The following is a 14,439-nucleotide window of genomic DNA, read 5'->3' as shown; positions in this document are numbered from 1 at the left end:
GACGCATGCAAGTATGTAATAAGCCAGTAGTCAGGAAAGTTTTGGGGACACTGCTGCGCGTAATTATCCATATCGAGGTCGTATAGGAGGGCACAGCGCGCGGGATTGCTCGCGGGCAAGTCGCGGTAAAAAATCTGCCGCAACGTCACCTCGCTGTGGAACATGTGGATCAGGAGATGGTCACGGCTTGCCGAACCGCCCACTGCAAGACAGTATTCTTGGTTGTGTGGCGCTGGTTTAGGCACTTCACACGGGTTCGGTGGTCCGCACATCCTTATAGCACTGCTCACTCCAGGATCCCCTCCCAATTGCGACGTGGGGCTCAGTCTGGTTAGCGTTGGCATCGTGCTGCCCGATAATCCAGGCGTGGCTTCCACCAGCCATGGAGCGACGCTGAGCACCGGGCAGAACTTGGACTCGCTTCCAATGTAACCCGGAAGGTTCACAATTTTCGCTACTATCTCTAATGCTAGTGGTCCGCACAATGCGTACGTGGGAAGTGATGGGGGTCTCAGCTGTCGCACGTCCAAAAACATGTAGTCGACAACGTCGACAACCTTACCGACGATGGCGTTCGTACTGGACACCTCCGTCGGCACGATGGCGGAGAGCAGTCCGGGAAAGCCGTTCAGCTGGAAGACTCGGCGGAGGGCCAAGAACACGGCGTTCAGTGCCGAAGCGTCTTCATCTGCCTGGATTTGGCACCCGCGTTCAGGTTCCCGCCAGTGGATGACTACCCCGTCGAGGATGTGGGACTTGACGAGCTCCATCGTGCCGTGGACGAAGCGAGACAGAGCTCTGTTATCTCGGCCCATAAGCGAGAACTGAGGGTGGTCCGAGCTGTATCCGCCAAGGGCCAGTGCAATCTTCACGTCCGGTGCGCCAGATCTGTTCACGGTGTACCTAAGCTTGCTGAGGCCGTACGTTTGGTCGAATTGCGGTGTCCGACTGAACGGAACGCCGTTGCTGATCCCGAATGACCAGTAGATGACGTACTTGCAGAAGGTCAAGGGCAAGTTCTGTGGTAAGAAATCATATTTGCTGCCCCTGAAGAACCTGGTGTTGTTGTACAGGCAGAAGAAATTGCGACGATGCACGCGTGAAACCGGTGGCGGGGTCTGCGGCGACACAGATCGGACGTCGTCGCCGATTTGCGGTCCCCGTCTGCAGCTGACCGGAACACCCGCCCACGGGTCCGCAGTGGGCAGGGGCAGCCCTGCCGGCAAGGTGAGCGAGGGTGCAGCATTTGTCCTTGTGTTGCTAGATCCCGGGGTTGGAGGCGTTAGAGGTTGGGGACTGACGCTGCTTACGTTCGAGTTCGGCGTAGCCAGGTAGGAAAGGATGAGCATTCCTAGGGGTATGACTAGCGTTGCCGCCGCCACAATGCAGAACGCCCAGACATGCACGCAAGTTACACGGCCAGTCGGGTTCTGCACAGTCGTCCTCGACTGGTTTGGCGCTTCCAACACAGGCGAGGAGAGGGGTCCTTCGGCGACATCGGGCGCTGACTTCGAGTGAGTTGCCGAGTAGTGGGGCCTTTGCTCTTCTGTGATTGGAAAGTGGTTCGCTTGTAATGGAATCAGTTGCGCTCGAGGAATGCCCGGGGATTCGCCGTCGACCGGTGGCGCTGCCATTAAGTACGACGGCTGATGCTTGGAGACCACCGCCTGTAGTTCATGCCAGCTGGTGTTGCCAGTGGTGGCTGCGGTAAGGGTCGCAGGAGGCCCGGTGGTCCACAATGTCACCTCGCCGTCGTGGTTGAGATGCTGGCTCTGCGTGTTGCGTCGGCGTAGTGGAGACGGCGAAGACGCCAGCTCGTATTCTCCTTTCTTCAAAGGCTGCATTAGCGATGGCGCTTGTCGTTCCGGGAACAGGGAGAGTGCATCAGAGGTGATGTCATTCTTCGCCTTCCTTAGGGCCACAGAGCCTTGTTCCAAACTGTGAGGACTGTGAAGGGCACTTTGACTTGCGTTGACGCCTTCGTCATTTTTTCCAGAACGATTAGGTGGCTTTCGGTGAAGGGGAATCGAAGAAGCGTCGGGAGTTGAGTAGCTCTGGTCCTTGGTTGCGATTCTGTAGCCGGTCTTGGTGCTCAGACTTTGCTGGTGAATCGCTGCGGGCAGCCAGGTGAACTTTGGTGACAGCGGGGTGCCCGCTTCACTGTCGGGCTTCTCGGGATTCCGGAAAAGCCTTGTAGAAAAGCCTCCGTGAGGATTACCCTGCCCTGCGTGACTCATTGCAGTCAAAGTAGCTTTCTTCTTCTTTGCCTCGCACTCTTGCACGTGACCTCGAGGAATCGGGAACTTCAACTTTGTCAACTAAGTGGCAAGCCTAGCGTCGCCGTTATTTGAAAGACGTCCAGCATGCCAGGGTGAAGCCGCTGTTTTGATTAGACTCACTTTGTCATTTGTCACTTGTGATCTGCTGGCACCGATATAATTTCGCGAGGCTATGCACACTTCCAGGTCGACTTCGCTTTTGTTCGACCAAGGCCATAATGATCACCACCGTTCTTGATTGATCCGGTTCCGGAGCGCACTTTACAGTGACTTTCACAATCAATCAATCAATCAATCAATCAATCAATCAATCAATCAATCAATCAATCAATCAATCAATCAATCAATCAATCAATCAATCAATCAATCAATCAATGCCGCTTTAGGTAGTAAGATAAGACAATGACAAAGAAGTGAATTGACAGGACATGCACTTTCGTGAATACTGCGTTCGTTTATCGAAAATAAAACGTTTGAGTGCACTTTGGTTGTCATAGCATTGCTTTTCGCTGGTGCCGCAGTACACAAGCTTTTGCTTTTCAATAGGAAATTCACTGGTGGTAGCAGCTCGTGTCTTGTCAGTTCACTTGTTTTCCGTGGTGTTGTCGCGCCGCCCATATAAAGCACGCTCCTGTGAATCCCCTCCAACCCGGTTTTCTCTTCCTTTGCAATATCGAAGTTGTGTCGTATGCGCATGTCATACTCGATAACACACGGGGCGAGTAAGCGGAGACTAAAAATGAACTGGATATTACCGCGTTACGGTGCTCATAGGTGCACTAACGACTGCTTTTTTGTCTATAACGAAAAATACAATAAAAATTAAACACCTGCCACGTCCTAGCGTAACATTCAACAAAACACACCACCCATTTCGATTTGTGAAAAGTTGGAACTCAAACGGGCCAGCAACTCCCTGTGAATCTGATGTGTTGCTAATTTGATGTATGAAGGTGTCTCCCGCCCGTATGTTTATATTGTTACTATTCCTTCCTACATGGATCCATACTAGCGTAATGCTAAGGATTCAGATGCTTCTTAACATGGTTTTTGTACGACATTACTTTGTCTAATAGAAAATCAAATTCAAATTGAAACTTTCACGCCATTTACACGGGGGTTCTTTATCGACTCCTCGTTCCGCTTCTTGGTGCAAGATTAGCAGAAATAAATATCACGTGGCTGCCGTAGCCTTCGGCGCCAGCAGATAACAGGACACTGAGCGACGTACATTGGTTACAAAGAGATTCGGTAGGTCTTGCAACTGATTCGGCGACCCGAGATGGGTGTCAAATTGAAACTCTCGATTACATTATATGCGCGGTTGCTGTTCCTATAACTCGGCTTAGGTACGACGCGTTTATGGGGCATTTTCCCGTGGAATGCTAGCGAGTACTGGCGTGGCTCAGTGGTGGAGTAGCCGACTCCGACGCAGCGCGCAGGGTTCAATCTCGGCGGAAACTGTGTATTTTTATGCGTTGCATGTTGCAATCACTCATCTCAGCCCTTGGGCGCAGCCGGGCAGCCACCATTCAGGGTATGAGCCATTGTTCATTGCTGCGCGTCTCATATGTGGGTCTATTCTCTTTTAAGTTTGCTATGTTTGTTATTAAGTTGCTTCTATTTTTATGCGTTGCATATTGCAATCACTCAGTTCAGCCCTTGGGCGCGGCCGGGCAGCCACCATTCACCTTTAGCGCAACCACGTGACGTGACGTCACGACAGCCGGAGGAAAAACTGGGCCCCAACTCGCGCAATATGCAACGTATTCTTGGCTTAACCAAGCTAAGCCTGGCCATTTTTTTTTCTCATTTCCGGCGATAGCTGCTATGGAAACCGGCGGCGGCGGTGGGGGTGGACACCATCACCTACCGAAACAGCTGTTGGGATGAGCGTATAACAGGTTACGCTGTAAAAGAAGTTGTCCTAGCATTTTGAGCTCAAGTCCGTACTAATGAGCCTTGAATGTCGCTGAAGGGCGTTCGTTCAACGCCACTAACTGTCCATGGTCCAAGCATCGTCCCAAGTGACAATGGAACGATGGATTATTGGTTTAGTCGGTGCGGGCTGCTGAAGAGGTTTAACGTGATTCCCAGGGAGCGGGCCCCGCCAATGAATAACTTGCACAACGCAGTGAGAACTTTCGGCACGCCCTCGGAGCAGCCAGACAGCCTATATAACCGGGAGAACGGGCAGGCGAAGGCCTACACAGCAGAATGAGAATGCTCATCCAAGATAAATAACAATTGTTTACTAATTAGAATTGCGTGAAAGAACATACAGGGCTAAAAACAATATGCAGCTATTTAAAATTGCTAAGCCACATTTACATTCTTACTGTTCCTGAAAGGATTACTAGCGGGAAATATTGGACTCTTCATCTTGTTGCTTTAAATAGAGTTACGGGATATCGAATCCCTAGAAAAAATAGGGAAAACTTCAGAGCACCCCAAACAATTTAGTATTGAAGCATGATCACATGTATCGCACCTGCATGCGCGATTGGAGAGGATGACCGTAGACACTGGCAGCTGCTGAAACGCCGTCGGTTCGTTGGCCATCTTGGGGGCAGGTGGGTGACGTCCGCTGCAATGTTGCGTGCTTGTACCGAGCGCCACCACACAAAAAAAAAGAGACAAAAAGACGCAGGAAAAAGGCAGTAACACAAGTATAAACTTGCTTGTATGCACATAAGATATAAATCGTTGTTGTTCCTCGGTGAAATGGCCCAACTCACGCTGGAAGATAGGCCATGAATAGGCCTAGGAAACGACGCCTAAGTAGCAGCAAAATGTAGATGCTTGGGATACACTGGCACGTACCCACCCTGGGGGACTGGCCTCGAATCGGACAGGTCGAAGTAAAATGTCGGATAAGAGTGCGAAATATCGTACTAGCTAAGTTAGATTTGAAAGGTAAGATATTAGAGCCTGCATGATTTTGTAAATATGAAAATTCTACCAAAACAATACAAATAAAGGCAATTCAAATTCAACTTGGGATACGGAAAAAGAGGCTTGAACAGTTTGTGTTCGGAGTTTGAACCTCATTCATCCTAAGAGAAAATCTTGGATGACAGCGCTAATATTCAATCTTTGTCGTCGTTAAATAGCAGTAAAATAGGTTTCTTGCAGCCAGCTTCGGTTTCGTTTCCCAGAAGGTAACTGCGTCGTGACGTCACGGTGCATGAGACGGTCACGTGGGAGGAAGCCACCTGTATGTTTTGATACTTGCTGCGATTCGCTCGTTCGCCTCCTATATGCTGCTACCCACTGCGACGTTTGACCTAGCAGCATAAGTGACACGTGTGGTGCTTCAAAAGCACCGCGTACGTATCCCGGTGATGTGGGTTCGGTCCGCGTCCGTAGCGAGTTGTCTTTCTCTTACACTTGGATTTCCCTTTCTCCTTATCATTTCGGCGTTTCAGTTAAACATGACAATTCCGCTAGTTTGGTCTGGCTTCGTTATCTGTTACTTGTAGTGGTAAACAAAAATAATCATCGTTATAGTGGTACACATCAACATCATCATCATCATCATCATCAGTCCTGCAGTGGACATAACAGGCTGATGATGTTGATGATAGTGGTAAGAGTGCACGACAGATCGTAATGTACTAACCAGTATTAGACTTGCGAAAGGCAGCAGAAGAGAGAGCGATGGTCCTGTTTGCATTTTGTTCACTGCAGGATTGAAACCTACCACCAGCGTGACCTTTAGAAAACTAAAGGTTGCGAAACTTTTTTCGCCAAATAAATGCAAGTACGGTGTAAAAAATGCTTCACCGGAAGAAAAGGATTTCAGGCATGTCAGGGCCTACGAATAATAAATGACCACTCTTTCTGTCCAATCGAGTCACGGAATAAAACCATCCCACCAGACAGCACTCGTCGTCAGTGTTTTTCTTCCCAACTGGCGTGAGCGTTGAGAAGAAGAAAGTCTGGAAGTTTTGGTCTGCCATGAATGCATTCATTACAGACAAAGGAACGGAGAAATACAGCTCGGAGGCGTCGATTGGCTCTTCTGCTGCTCACCTACTTGGAGACAAAACCGACCTCACTTTCAAGATAACCATTACTTCGATAACTTTCATATAACCATGACTTCAACAGGTGCCACCGATAAGCCATATGCGACTGTTGGACGTGGGACAGATGGCGCTGTAAGCGCCAGATGCTCGGGGAATGTTGCCAGCACTCTTGGAATAATGGAGAGATTGGCGAGATAGTTTTTTTTGTAAGATAAGTATTGTATGGGAAAGTGTGCTATACAGACGTGAAATTGATGGTCGCCATCTTGACGATGTCCGCTGTCTCTTATTGAATGTCGTCTGCTGCCAACCCTCTGCCAAGCTACGCCTGGAAGCCACCCACAGACGACCAGCTGCTGATGAGTCACTTCTTCGTGTCGATGGTGACGTTTCGTAGGCGTGAGTACGATTACAAGAATTGTAAACTGTGGTAGGTTGGTGCTTGGTTCATAGGTTACGACAGCATGACAAAACGAGGACAATTAAATATTTAACATTTGCAGGAGTAAGTTAGAATAAGCTAGCGGAAGGCAAGGGTAATAGACCTCAGACTCTGCCCAGGGGGCGCTGTGGAAAAACCTGTCACCAGCACCTCCATCGCAGCCTTGGTACAAACTGAGTAGTGCAAAAAAAGCTGTCCGCAAGCGAGGGTGCATAGGCCACAATGGACCCTCCTCTTTCGGTTGTGTTGAGACACGGTTTCCTGAAGTTCAAGGACCTGCAAAGCTTCTTCCGCCCATCCACGCTTCGGAAACGGAGGAAGCTGAGCAGGGCGAAGTACGTGTGCAATATAAAAGAAGTCTCATGTGTTTTTTCGGCGTGCTGCAACTCGCAAGTACAGAGAGTATCAGGTTTGTTTATAGGCATATCAGGATAAAAATCTAAGCATTTCAAATTGGTTCATATTGAAACTGTCCCGAACACAAGGCTTAAGTATCTCCTATATTTTTATGCACTTTATCGTAATGTTTTTTCTCGCATTTACAGGGAGTAAATCATTCCATAGCCTTTTTCAGGGCAGCAAACAGAAAACGTTTTCCAAGGCAGCAAACAGCGTGCGAACAAAACGAAAGTAAGCTTCCTACAGTGCCTGCGCGCCATGTCTTTCTGTCTCGCAGGAGCTACATCATCACGCAGTACCTTTGAACTTTTCGCAGGCGCTTCAAGCAAAACATGCGCACACATAAATGTAAATAAACGCGAAATTTTTTTTACGCACGTGCGTTACTTCGCGATTACTCATCCAGTGCTCCTACAGCAACTTGATTGCTCACATGTGAAAGACGCAGCCGAGCAGGCTCAGCACATTGCGAAACGTGCTTGTTGTATCGGCGTAGGACATACAAAACACCGAAACTAGAAATGAACTCGCGATACAACGATGCTCTCGAACAGGATTTTGAATTCATAAACCAACCAAAATGTTTGGTTAAACTGCCCAGCCAAATCTCTCCGTTCCACTTGTTGATTCGAGCGGAGACGGACGTCTGTTAACAGGTGGAATATCGACGGCACATACACAGAATGGTTCGCAACGTTTTTTCTTTTTCTGTTGCCAACGAAGTGGCGGCTGCATATTCTTGACTTTTCGTTCGGTTGCCGCGGTCCTCCGTCACGGCTACGTAGCGCAATTAGAGCAGAACAACAAATATGAATGATAGGTGTAACGTTAAGGGATAAGAAAAGAGCAGATTGGGTGATGGAACAAACGCGAGTTAATGACATCTTAGTTGAAATCAAGAAAAAGAAATGAGCATGGGCAGGACATGTAATGAGGAGGGAAGACAACCGATGGTCATTAAGGGTTACGGACTGGATCCCAAGGGAAGGGAAGCGTAGCAGGGTGCGGCAGAAAGTTAGGTGGGCGGATGAGATTAAGTTTGCAGGCACAACATGGCCACAATTAGTACATGACCGGGGTTGTTGGAGAAGCATGGGAGAGGCCTTTGCCCTGCAGTGGGCGTAACCAGGCTGATGATGATGATGATGATGAACATTATCGCACTTTCTCATGCAAGCCGCTGTGTTGTGGGGAATGCAAGTAATTCGATTACCCAACACGTTGACCGGCCCATATCCAGCGCTCTCGCCTTCCCGCTTCATACGATCGCGAGGGAAATCGGTAAAACTGAACGTTGTTATTCAGTCCTTCACGTTCATGGCAACTTACAGCACAACAGTAGCGTCGATTGCGGCGTTTCTTCGTAGCCCGCGGAGCTGTCGAGGTTGCTGCAGTTTCCTCCATCAGCCAGCAAGCGCTTGGCAGTTCGGCCGTTCGGCCACAGAATACATATTCGACGGCGCGCCCTATAAGCGGAGAAATTCATAGCTCTCTGCCTGGGTGTTAAATGCGCAAAACACTCTCAATGTGGACCAAAATCTAGTTAAATCGCCGTTTCGCAGTCGCTAGCTGCATAGGCGACTTAGCAAGGGAGTCGGGCTTCGCACTACCGTGGCCTCTGCGATCGGCTCCGGCGGCGCGCCGTTGCGAATCGCGGAGGCCACGGCACTACTCAATTACTGCCTCTTTCCACCGAATCACCGGGAGAAGCCTTCGCCCTGCAGTGGAAATAAAAAAAAATAGGCTAGTGATGAGTGCCGTAGAATTTTAGACCATTTTACAGACGTGCCACATGTATGATTGGGACCCGCATAAGCGTCGACGGCTCATAATCATGTTCTTGATGTTCTTTGGGCGCAACTGGCCATCATGTCATTAAATTTGACTCGTCATGATCATCATCATCATGGGGAGGTTGACAGCAACTTTAGACATCAAGTAAGCCCTTACTTTTTACTGATCTCCAAAACAGAAAAATGAATAATATAAGAAACAGGAAAAGCAAACCAATTGCAAAAAAAAAGAAAAGATAAAATCACCCTCTAAAATCTCTCCGCAGTTTGACTAGAGAAAGAGAAAATTTGGTTACGCTGCTTCGCTGATGAATAATAAATGTAAGCATATTTAGCGCATTGTGGTGTCGTCTCCCTTCCGTCCTTGTTTGCTGGCGCTAAATATGCTTTCAGTTTACCAACACGCCCAACAAATGGCAATAAATGTATGCCGTTAAACGCGCACACGCCTCGAAGTTGTGGCTAACGCTTTCTCTTAAAGAAGGAAATGTCAACGGGCGATATAGCTATAAACCGAGAAAGTTACGAGCACAAAGTACCTCAAGATATCTTCTGGACACTTTTAAAATTATGGGATTTTACGTGCCAAAACCACTTTCTGATTATTAGGCTGGAACAAAGTTGGTTGGGGCCGCTGAACCCTGAGCACGCCGCGCCGACGTATTGGCACACAATGAATGGCTGTCTCTCGGCTAGCTCCCCAAATCATGGTGGCGTCTGTGTTCCAGCTTTGGTACATCCGTCGCCCCATTGGTATCCCGGAGGCGGTGCCAAAGGTTACTACATCGTGATGCGTTGTATATATGCACTTGCGCCAATTGTCACTTACCTTCACCGTAATACTTGTATATGTATGTTTTACCACACTGCGAAGCGTATTGCGGTGAAGGCATTATAAAGCGCATGTAAGATTTGTGTCGCAAGCCTAGTCATACAACCGAATGAATGTTTATGTGGCAATCCTCAAGATCGGCATTCATTTGAGCCACTGTGTACTATTCCCACCCTGTGCTCCTGCGAGCCGGCAAATTCGCCGCAATCTCTATTTTCGTTCACAAAGCTTCGCCAGCGTGGCTCTACAAGGAGCCGCAAGGTTATAACCAGCCGTACGTTACAAATAACCTTATAACCGTGATGTTACAAAGAACTGCGAAGTTGCAGGGATATCCCGATAACATAGCTCACGATGGCTTAGCGATGCCTCTCGAAAGGCAGCGCTGACAAATATAAACTGGAACATCAGTGGCGCAGATGTCGCCGCCGATTATGAGGACGTCTTTCTAGAAAGCTTGACTGAGCAAAAAAAAAAAAGAAGGAAATCTGGTAAAATGTGCATGGCTTCATTACTGCTCGGCTTCAACCCCAAGCGCAGCAACGTGCTCACCGTGAACAAGGCGCACTCGCCTGTCGGGTGCAGACTGGAATACTGCTTACACCAACCCAAGAGCATCACCTCCTCGGGTCCTTGCCCGAGGATGCTTCCCCCCCCTTGTGACTGTGGCGAGCACCCGAATTCATCCCATGTCCTCCGGTCCTGGAGACCATGCCCTCCTCATCCGCTCTACCCATTCCCATGCTGCGAGTGGCTTGGGCTTGTGGTGCATCATCATTATCATATTTATAATTTATTATACTCTTAAAGGTCCCTCGTGGGGAATTTATATGCGTTCCATCGTGTTTGACGAACGAAAAACACAACAACAACAACGCGCACGCGGAAAACGGAAATCGAGGCAATGACACCGCAGCGCTGAACTTACAACTTCATCGGCGCGATATGCATACGCAAGTTTACGACATCTTTGTATTTGTTAGGCAGTATATTTATTAGATAGTAGGCAGTCGTGTCGTGTTTGCCTCAGTCCCCGTTCCTCGAAGATGGTGGAAGGCATGTTAAAAATACCCCCCCCCCCCCACACACACACGCACGCACATATCGGCTGGTGCAAATAACAAATTCGTTCGTAACAGCTACAAGGAATGTAGCCTGCCCACCCTTACCGTCGTTATTCAAACAATTCTTTAACCCGGAAATGTTCGTATTAGGCAACCACGGAGCCAATGTCACAGAAATTAGTATTTTTTTTAAAATTCAGCAAATTTCGTCCAATGATAATGGAAGCTTCTCTGCGTCTTACCAGTTTATGAATCGGAAGGCCGATAGATGAACTTTAGCGTGTGCCGGGAACTGGGTAGACAAGCTTAAGGCTTGTACTTTCGTTTTTCATTACAACTGCCTGTATTTCTCTCTCATTCTACACTTCCCAGATGACGGGATCCCTCATCACGTACACTGTCATCTTGGCGAAGACTGGCCAGCACCTCGACCAGCGCCACTAGGATGCCACGTCCGCGACACAATGCATGCACGTTGGAGCTTCAACTGCCAACCACGAAGGAGAAGAGCGGCCGTTGGCAGAAACTACCCAAGAGCTCTACAGTATTCATTGCAGCCCCTCCTCTCTCTCATAATGAAAATCTTCACTACATTGGGCTTATGTTTGATATGCTGAAACAGCTGCATCGAGCTGTGTGTGCCAAAGACCTAGTACTTCCACTTCAAATATTGTAGGTGCCGTTTTTCTTTAAACCCACGGCGTTTTGGACGAATGTAATCACTGATAAGATTGTTTATTGCATGACTTGCAGAAGCTCACAGCAAGACGACGAGGTGGGTGTTGTTGACTGTTGTTGGCTGTGGGTGGATACAGTTTAGCAAGACATGCTGGCAAGTGGCCCGCACGGGCACCTCCTTTCAAAATAAAAAATTTAGGAAGGTTCGTCACAGTTCAAAAGCATAGCGCGGTGCAGATAAACAAAACGACGCGTAACCGCGAGGCGGAACAAGACACATACCCGCAGCCTGTGATCCAACTCACTTGTTAGAATCCACTAAAGCGAACCTTTCTTGAACCGTTTGAATTAAGTGTTATGCAAAGAGAGGTATGATGCATGTAATTCCATTTTATAGGCAATTTATGTAACTGTTTTGCCTTCTACTTAAATGCAAACGCAAGTTCAGATGGCATAAAAATTATGGCTCTCCCGTATTCGACAATAATTGCAAGCACTAAATGGCTACCGGCAAAGCAGATTGGTTGGAGATTGTACTAGCTACAGCTTTAAAATGGTTATAGGGCATGTTCGCAACGGCACACCACACCACCCTACCGCACACGACCGCCTGTTTTGAACTGGGCCTCATTGGAAGTGTCGTCTCGGCCAAACAGTAATCCGCGGCGCGCCGGACGCTGCCGGCGTGGTCGCGCAGCGTGGCGCCATCTGTCGAGCCGGCGCAGTACCCGCGCCGCGGAACTCGGGTACCGCTGGCGTTGAGCAGGCGACCCTGTATCGGCGCCAAAAGGTGACAATCAAGTGTATGGTGACCTGCATCTGCCTTTTGAACGTCCCTATTGGAGATGACACATAAAGTTGCAGCGCATTAGAAGTTGCTGTTTGAGCGATATCGCGAAGAAAAATTAGGGAGAGCTCGAAAGCAATATTTTTTTGTAACTTGTTTGGGCAGTAGCTAGCGTATGTAATGCGGCCCAATACAGAAGGATAGGGGCCGGATACCATATTTTCTTAAGTTCTGACTGGTTGCGTGGATGTTCTCGTTTGAGTGCCCGGATAAAGGCTCTGGCTTTTGGCTCAAGGTAACTTGAAGGTCACCGACGAGGGGAGCTAAAAGTAGTTCATGCTTAATAAGGGACGAGGAAGCAGCGACTTGCAGGCCAAGACATCTTGCGAGCGGTGAAGGAAGCATTGCGAGGCAGAAACGTATATGTGCATAGAAGTATGCAACAGCATTCGCTGAGACACCGAAACCAAACCCGGAGGAAGAGCTAAGGAAAGTAGTGCACATGTTACATACACCTGAGCGACCGTAACGCGATGACATTATCATGATTATCCCGATTGAAATGCCTATTGGGTCGGATCCCGCTAAAAACCCCATTCCAGCTCCTGCGAGGGCACATATTGTCACGTGGTGGTGACGTTGAAGAACACCGTAGCAATAATGTGAAAGACAAAACTTTTATTGGGCGAACCTGTGCTCACAAAAACAGGCTACACTTATAGCGCAGCGATAGCGGCGAATACAGTCGGCGATCGTCGAAAATCTGATCAACGGGTAAAGCGCGTCGGCTTTTATACATCAATCGTCGAATGTTCCAGACTAATCGCTGGGACCCGCGTGCCTTCCACGAAGTTCTACACTATTCGCGTCGCGCATACATGCAGTCAGGGCCGCTATCTTGTACATGTTCGAAAAGCCGACGTTCGATTTCTTCCCGCGCGATTGTCCAGGCTGCGCCGATATCACGGCCTAGGCCAATGTAGCCCAATCGCATGAGGCGAAATCGAACGCCGGCTTTTCGAACGTGTATAAGATAGCGGCCCAGATTACACAAGGTTCGGTGACAGACAGCGGGTGGAACCATCGATAACATTCCAGAAACTTCCTATACATGCAGGCGCGTCCTCCTCTGCGTGATAACATTTGTTAAGCGGTGAAACGTGGTCACCCGAGAAAGATAAGCATGTACACGTGTCAATTTGGTGCACTGATGTGATGATCAGCCCACAAAGCTACCAGCTCCGACTATACAGCCACCGGGACCGGCCAAGTTATGACTACAGGATTTTCGGGGTCACAAAGTTTACTGTTACACTGCCTCCATGATCGACCCGTTTTACTGGACAGGAGACCGACCTACGGAAAGACAGGAAATGCGCGAGAAGATGGGGTGGGGGTGGGGGTAGGTAAAGAAACTTTGCTTTAATATTGTCACAATTTGTGAAGAACCATTATGCAAAAAAGAAGTGAGGCGTGCAGACAGGACACGAGTAAAGTGGACCCCCCCCCCCCCCCCCCCAACACAAACGCCGACTATCAACTGAAGGGAGCACTGAGGCGCAAAAAGAAAGACGACACAAAACTCATTTGCGCATGCTCAGGAATGGTAACACCACGTGTCAGTCGGGTACACGTGCCGGTCTACGTGAGAGATAACTTTTAAGACACTTAATCTCTTCCTTATGTAAAGCAATCGAAGGCTGACTCACGCACGCACTTCCACCATTATAGATATGCCATGCGTCTACCATAAGACACGTATCTTCATTCTTATGCCTGTACAATATGGCGCATTCATCTAACTCTGGCGTGCAGTTACAATCTCGGCAATGTAGCGAAAGATTAGAAGGCGATCCACCGGTTAACGACCTTTTATGTTCCACTAGCCTCTGATTGATACACCGTCCCGTTTGCCCTACGTAGAACTGGCCACAGCTAAGGGGAATTTTATACACCACACCCATACGACAGTCAGTAAAACTGTTGTTCTTATTGTGCTTCATTGGACAAATATCTGTTCGTTTTTTGCCTTTTACCCGCTCCTTTTATTCTGTCCTGTCTGCATGCCTCACTTCTTTTTTGCATAATGGATCCTTACCAACTAGCTCAGCTTTCTGTCGTTCTAAGCGTGAAG

This window comes from Dermacentor albipictus, chromosome 10 (assembly GCF_038994185.2).
Source record: "Dermacentor albipictus isolate Rhodes 1998 colony chromosome 10, USDA_Dalb.pri_finalv2, whole genome shotgun sequence".
Classification (NCBI taxonomy): domain Eukaryota; kingdom Metazoa; phylum Arthropoda; class Arachnida; order Ixodida; family Ixodidae; genus Dermacentor; species Dermacentor albipictus.
Note: the sequence above shows the minus strand (reverse complement) of the source record.